General features: G+C 45.6%; 1 pseudogene; it reads left to right on the top strand.

Annotated features, from left to right (window-relative positions):
* The first annotated feature begins 451 nt into the window (after nt 1-451).
* On the top strand, nt 452-1,715 carry LOC117033438 (elongation factor 1-alpha 1-like; annotated as a pseudogene).
* Nucleotides 1,716-6,521: the final 4,806 nt, after the last annotated feature.

Here is a 6,521-nt window from a genome sequence, read left to right as displayed (position 1 = left end):
AACCCAGAAAGCAGCATGCGAAATCAACATGAAGGAAGTTAAAGTTTTCTGTTCTAAGCTTTTTCACTACAGTGAACCACACTGATCTCTTGACAATGGGACTCCTAGGCATCCTTAGTCCCTCACTAAGAATTTTTATGTTTAAACCATGTCTCATGCTCACAGGAAGTCTCAAACTATATCAATCGGAAACAAAAAACTATTTAAAGAAAAATTTGACACTGGATTCACTGATCTAAAGGCAGATAGTACTGTTGACTTTAAAAGTAAACCTTAAGTTTTTCCGCAATGGGTTTGCTACCAGAACACAGGCGTAGTGAAAGCCACCACTGAATCTAACCCAAAATGGGAAAGGAAATACACACGTCAACAGCATTGTCATCGGACACGTAGACGCCAGCAAGCCAACCACTACTGACCATCTGGTTTACAAACATGGTAGGATTGGCAAAAGAGCCATCGAAAATTTTGAGAGGAGGTTGCTGAAATGGGAAAAGGCTTCTTTAAGTCTGCCTGGGTCTTGGATGAACTGAAAGCTGAACACAAGCGTGGGATCGCCATTGATACCTCCCTGTGGAAATTCGAGACCAGAAAGTATCATGTGACCATCACTGAAGCCCCAGGACTCGGAGACTTTATCAACAACACGATTACAGGCACCTCTCAGGCTGACAGTGCTGTCCTGATTGTTGCTGCTGGGATTGGTGAATGTGAAGCAGGTGTCCCCAAGAACGGGCAGACCCGGGAGCACGCCCTTCTGCCTTATACACTGGGTGTGAAACAACAGAATGGATTCCGCTGAGCCGCCTCATAGCAGAAGAGATATGAGGAAAACATTAAGGAAGTCAGCACCTACATTAAGAAAATTGGCTACAACCCTGACACAGCAGCATTAGTGCCAATTTCTGGTTGGAATGGTGACAACATGCTGGAAGCAAGTGCTAACACGCCTGGGTTCAAAGGACGAAAAGTCACCCGTAAAGATGGCAGTGCCAGTGGAGCCACACTGCTTGAAGCTCTGGATTGCATCCTGCCATCGGTTCGTCCGACTGACAAGGATGTCAGTTGCGTCTGTCCCTCCAGCATGTCTGCAAAATTGGTGGTATTGGTACTGCCCTGTGGGCCAGGTGGAGACTGGTGTTCTCAGACCCCAGCTGGTGGTCACCTTTGCTCCAGTCAGTGTTACAACTGAAGTACAGTCTGTTGAAATGCGCAGTGAAGCTCTGAGTGAAGCTTTTCCCAGGGGCAATGTGGGCTTCAATGTCAAGAATGTGTCTGTCGAAGATGTTCGTCACGGCAATGTGGCTGATGACAGCACAAATGACCCACCAATGGCGTCAGCTGGCTGCATGGCTCAGGTGAATATCCTGAACCATCCAGGCCAAATCAGTGCCAGATTCGCACCCATGCTTGACTGTCACACAGCTCATGCTGCTTGCAAATTTACCGAGCTGAAGGAGAAGACTGATCATTATTCAGGGAAACAACTGGAAGATGGCCCAAGTTTCTGAAATCTGGTGATGCTGCCATCATTGACATGGTTCCTGCAAGCCCATGTGTGTTGAGAGCTTCTCTGATGACCCTCCCCTGGCCATTTTGCTGTTCATGACATGAGACAGACAGTTGTTGAGGGTGTCATCAAAGCAGTGGATAAGAAGGCAGCCGGAGCTGGCAAGGTCACCATGTCTACCTAGAAAGCTCAGAAGGCTAAATGAGTATTGTCCCCAATACCTGCCACCCCAGTCTTAATCAGTGATGGAAGAACGGTCTCAGAACTGTTTGTCTCAATTGGCCATTTAAGTGTAATAGTAAAAGACTGGTTAATGAGGACAGTGTATCAAAGAACCATCAGAAGGAAAGGAGAATGTTTTGTGGACCATATTTTGTGTGTGTGACAGTGTTTACATTAGTAGTTTTTAAAATCAGTACTTTTTTAACGAAAACAACTTTACCAAAAATCTGTCACAGGATTTTGAGACCCATTAAAACAAAGTTTAATGAGAAACGTGTGTGTTCTTCTGGTCACCACTGTAACTTCCCATAGTACTACTTAGGTCAGAGACTTAGAGTCGCCCGTAACCTATTTCTGGTGTTACATCTGCTGAAACTTTAGAACTTGCTCATTTGGGGTTAACATTATTTTCTGGGTGGGAACTTTGTTTTTTTCACCTTGTCTTCAGGGGAGGAATCATTTGTTTACACAGTAAAAAGCTACGGGAGGGGGTCTATTGGTGCAACACTTCATAGGACAGATAAGCAAAGAGTAACTGTTGATGTGTAAGCTAGTTTACAAAGGCCAAATCCTGTAATATTAAAGTCCACATGTTGTGCATAAAATTTTATATAGTTACATCAATATTGAGTAAATTTGTTGGTATGACAATTTTAGTTTTCCAGTTACTGGAATGTGATTCTCACATTACAAATACTGAGGTAGTTCAAAGGACCTAAAATGAGGCTTAAGGAATAGTAAGCACTGTCTTGCTACAGTTAATTGTATCCAGATTCTAGGAAAAAGAAATGATACTGGAAAAAAAAGAGTATACTTTAAGCTTATACAGTGTTTTATGTCAATTACTTCTCAATAAAGCTAGGCAAAAAGAAATAGATAAAAAGTGGTGACAAAAACAGTAGCACCTATGTTTTGACCATAAGTGGAAATATGTTGGATGAATTGTTTTTTTCAAAATCAGACAGCACAACTGTGTGTATGAAGATGTCACAGAAAATGAATTTTCCTCCCACAAAGAAGGTGTCCCCTCATTATCCTTAACTTTTCTGCCTCCTGAGATCACAGCACCTCCAGCTCTGCAAGGCTGAAGCCCGACCAGGAGAACGGATACCTGATAAAAGGAAAGTGATGCATCTCCAGGTCTGCTCCTTGCAACCACATCCCCTCTGCCTTGATTGAACTCATACTCCACAAGCCTTTGTCCTCTAGGAAGGTTTCAAGGACTTCCTGCTTCATACTGGAAAAAAATATGCCCCCCTCCAAGAACACTTAGCGCACTCTTTTCTGACTTAGTTTCCAAAGCTGGAAGGAGTTGTGGATGAGCCCGACCCCCATTTTTTGAGATTATCAGGTCTTCTCTGACAAGTGCAAACAAAACAAAAGACACATCCTGAAAGTGAAGGCTTGCTCTTCCTAATCATTCAGGGAGATTTCTGAGGAATTCCTCTTAAAGGGACTACCTGATTGCAACACTGCAGGGACATCTGCACTGTGGTAGGAGACTGAGGCACAGGGCAGCCCTAAGGACCTCACGCTCTTCCCCCGAAGGCATCCTCCACCCTGGCTCAGAGCATAGTCAGAGCGTTACTTACTAATGTGTGACGTCTCCGAAGCAACTGAAACTGCCCAAACTCAGTACTCTTTTTTGGCACCATGGTTGCATGACTGAAAACCTACTTGGTGGAAATCCTGTGAAAATGAAATCACAGAGGTAAAGATAGTCAAAATGGAAAATCCCTTTGGATAATATGGCTTTATATTATGCTCATTGTACTGGTTATCCATGGCCACTGCAATCGGGGTAAAGAATCACCCCAACATCCAGGGGCTTAAGGCAATGAGCATGGTCTTAGCTCACAGTTCTGAGGTAGGCTGGGCCATTGTGCTCTCAGCTGCGTTCCCACATGAATGTGCAGTCAATTGTGTGTTACCAGGCAGCTCCACCACGGGGCGGGGGTAGCTCCAACATGGGGTCGTGCTGGCCGGCCAGTATTTCCTGGTTTCCAGAGAGCAATCATCTCTTCTCCATGTTACCTTTCATCCACCAGCAGACAAGTCCTACTTGGTTCCATGCCAGTGGGGGCTTTTCAAGGCAGTGAGCAGAAGCAGGCAAGGCCTCCAGAGGTCAGGCTCAGAACCAGCACTCTGTCACCTCTGCTGCGTCCTTCTGACCAAAGCAAGTCACGAGGGCAGCCCAGATTCAATGAGTGAGAGAGAGAAGCCACCTTTTGATGGCATGATAAAGGGTGTGGATGCAGGCACGGGTTTGTAAAATTGGAAAATATATGCCCCCCTCCAAGAACACTTCGCACATGGCTAAGTTTGCAGTCAATCTACTACACTGTTATGGACTGAATTGCGACTCTCACCCCAAAATTCATATGTTGAATAGCTAACCCCCAGGACCTCCAAATGTGACTGTATTTGGAAACAGGGCCTTTAAAGAGGCAGTTATGTTAAAATACGGCCTGTGTGGTGGCCCCTAATCCACTCTGCCGGGTGTCATTGTAAGAGGATGAGACAAGAACACACAGAGAGACATGAGGGGCTGCGCGTGCACAGAGTGAGACCACGTGAGGACAGAGGGAGAAGGGGGCCATGAGCACGCCAAGGGGAGAGGCCTCAGAGGAACCACCCCCGCCAACACTTTGGGCTTGGACTTCCATCCTCCAGGACTGAGAAAATAAACTTGTGGTGTGTAAGCCGCCCAGCCGGTGGTAGTTTGTTATGGCAAACAAAGACATACTCTCATAACTATAACATGTATGAAAACAAGAGTAGAGTAATATGAATCCAAATTGTGTAGTACATCTAAAAGTTTCTTTTTCGGCTTAGAATGAGAAGTTGAGAGTGAACACTGTAGCAGTGAAGAAAATAACATTTGGAGGAGACAGATAATCTTGTATCTGACATGCCCCTCAGAGAACCTGGGGAAGGTTAAGGAAGAAACATAGGGGTGACTCGTGAAGAGGCCAGAGCAGCTCGTGGTTTCACTGCTTTCCTTGGCACTTGTAAATCCTTTCGATTCCACATGGAGCATATAAATGAGTGGTGAATATTTAATGCTTTATATTTCCAGGTGTCTTAAACACTAAATAAACAATATTTTTATTTGCTACCTTCTCTCCTCATATGTGACTGTAACTATGTTTCGTAGACCAGAAACAGAGTCCTCTGTAATGGGGCATACATCCAGATCGTTTAGTCGATGCTACGATAACAAACCAACCCGACATCTTAACTTGGGATTGACAGGAGTTTATTATTGCTCATATTAGGTCCAAAACAGGCCAGATGCCCACCCTCTGTCCTGGGCTGCACCGCCTGGACTCTGTGGTGCTAAAGCAGAGAGGAGACGCATGGAAAATAGCATAGGACGAAGGGAAACAAAAATAAAGAGGGTGGCAGATCGTGTGCTCTAAGTGTATACGCTTATCATAAAAAGCTTTCTTATTTATTCACTTCTGGGCCCTAGAGAGACACGGGATGGAAGGGTAACCCATTCAGTTGCTGGAAGCAGATATTCAAGAGGAGAGGACCCCTGGGCTCTAGCTCGACTGTGTATGGCAAGACTCTGGCTCAGCGGCTAGAGTGTGGGGAGGACCGGATGTGAAGGGAAGAGGCCAGCCCGGGTATCCCAATTTGAAAGTTATCTCCATTGCCACTGCCTCCCCTCAGTCTTCCACCCACCCCAGGAGACGCTGGCCTTTTGAGGTATGAGGATGGAATCCCTATCGATTGGTTGAGGTATTTCTGCATACAAGAAACATATTTTGGTTCCAATGTCATCACATTATTTCAAGTTCTGCTGCTTCCACCCTCTGCTGTCAGCCATGGCCCCATCTTTGTTAAGTGAATGACTGCAGGGCTGGACAATAAGACAGATACTGCCTAAAACTGTCCCCTCACCTGTGCCGTCCTCTCCGCCACACTGTGATTAGGACAACCGCACAGGAGAGCATAGCAGGCTATCTGTCCATCTGACCAAACAGGCTATTATATGTATGAAATGGCGGACATGCAACAAACATGTATAAATACTGGCAACATCCCAGAACCCTCGCCCAGAGCCTCAGAAGGGTTAGCATATTTCACCCTTGAGATAACACTAGGAAGGAGGCTTCCAACCGCCATTTTGCAGGTGCAATAACTGCGCCTGGGGGATGAGCTGGTGCTAAGACGCTAAGACAGATTTGCCTGCCCTGTGTCCTTTTGTTAGAACACTACAAAACCACTGCTGCATTGTGATGATGGCAACTAGTGGTGAAGTCCTAAGTGCTGTGAAACAATAAAGGTCGTTTTTGTAATCAATTCTTTCCTCCAAACCTCACGTGTCCTTTCTTGCACACTTTGAACTTGGCCTAACCTTTGAGCCATAGAAGCAAGTGGATCCAACATTACAGCAGGATAGGGGGCGGGGCAGAAGGGGGCCCACTGAGTTTCTACAATTTCTCTGAATTTAGTCGAAGTCACCCTTTAGTCCAGAAGACACCGATTTGCTAGAGCACACTCTCTCCTCCAAGACATCCTCCCCACTCAGTGACAGTTAGTCAGTGATTGGGTCCAAAATCAGTGTGCAGGCCAAGTGACTCATGCCTGCAATATTCATGACAATAAGGATTGATGTGTTCAAGGCAAGAAGAGGATTTATGGATCTCCTTACTGATATGATTTATTGAAAGCCGGCTTTTATTACCTAAGAGCCATGAACATGTGCTGGGTGTACTCCGGATAAATGCCTGGGGTGCAGCTCTGTGGGCGGCTGCCAGGAACAAGGAAAAGGAAAGGG

Source organism: Rhinolophus ferrumequinum, chromosome 13 (assembly GCF_004115265.2).
Source record: "Rhinolophus ferrumequinum isolate MPI-CBG mRhiFer1 chromosome 13, mRhiFer1_v1.p, whole genome shotgun sequence".
NCBI classification, from domain to species: Eukaryota; Metazoa; Chordata; class Mammalia; order Chiroptera; family Rhinolophidae; genus Rhinolophus; species Rhinolophus ferrumequinum.
Note: the sequence above shows the minus strand (reverse complement) of the source record. Positions and strands in the feature narration are given on the sequence as shown.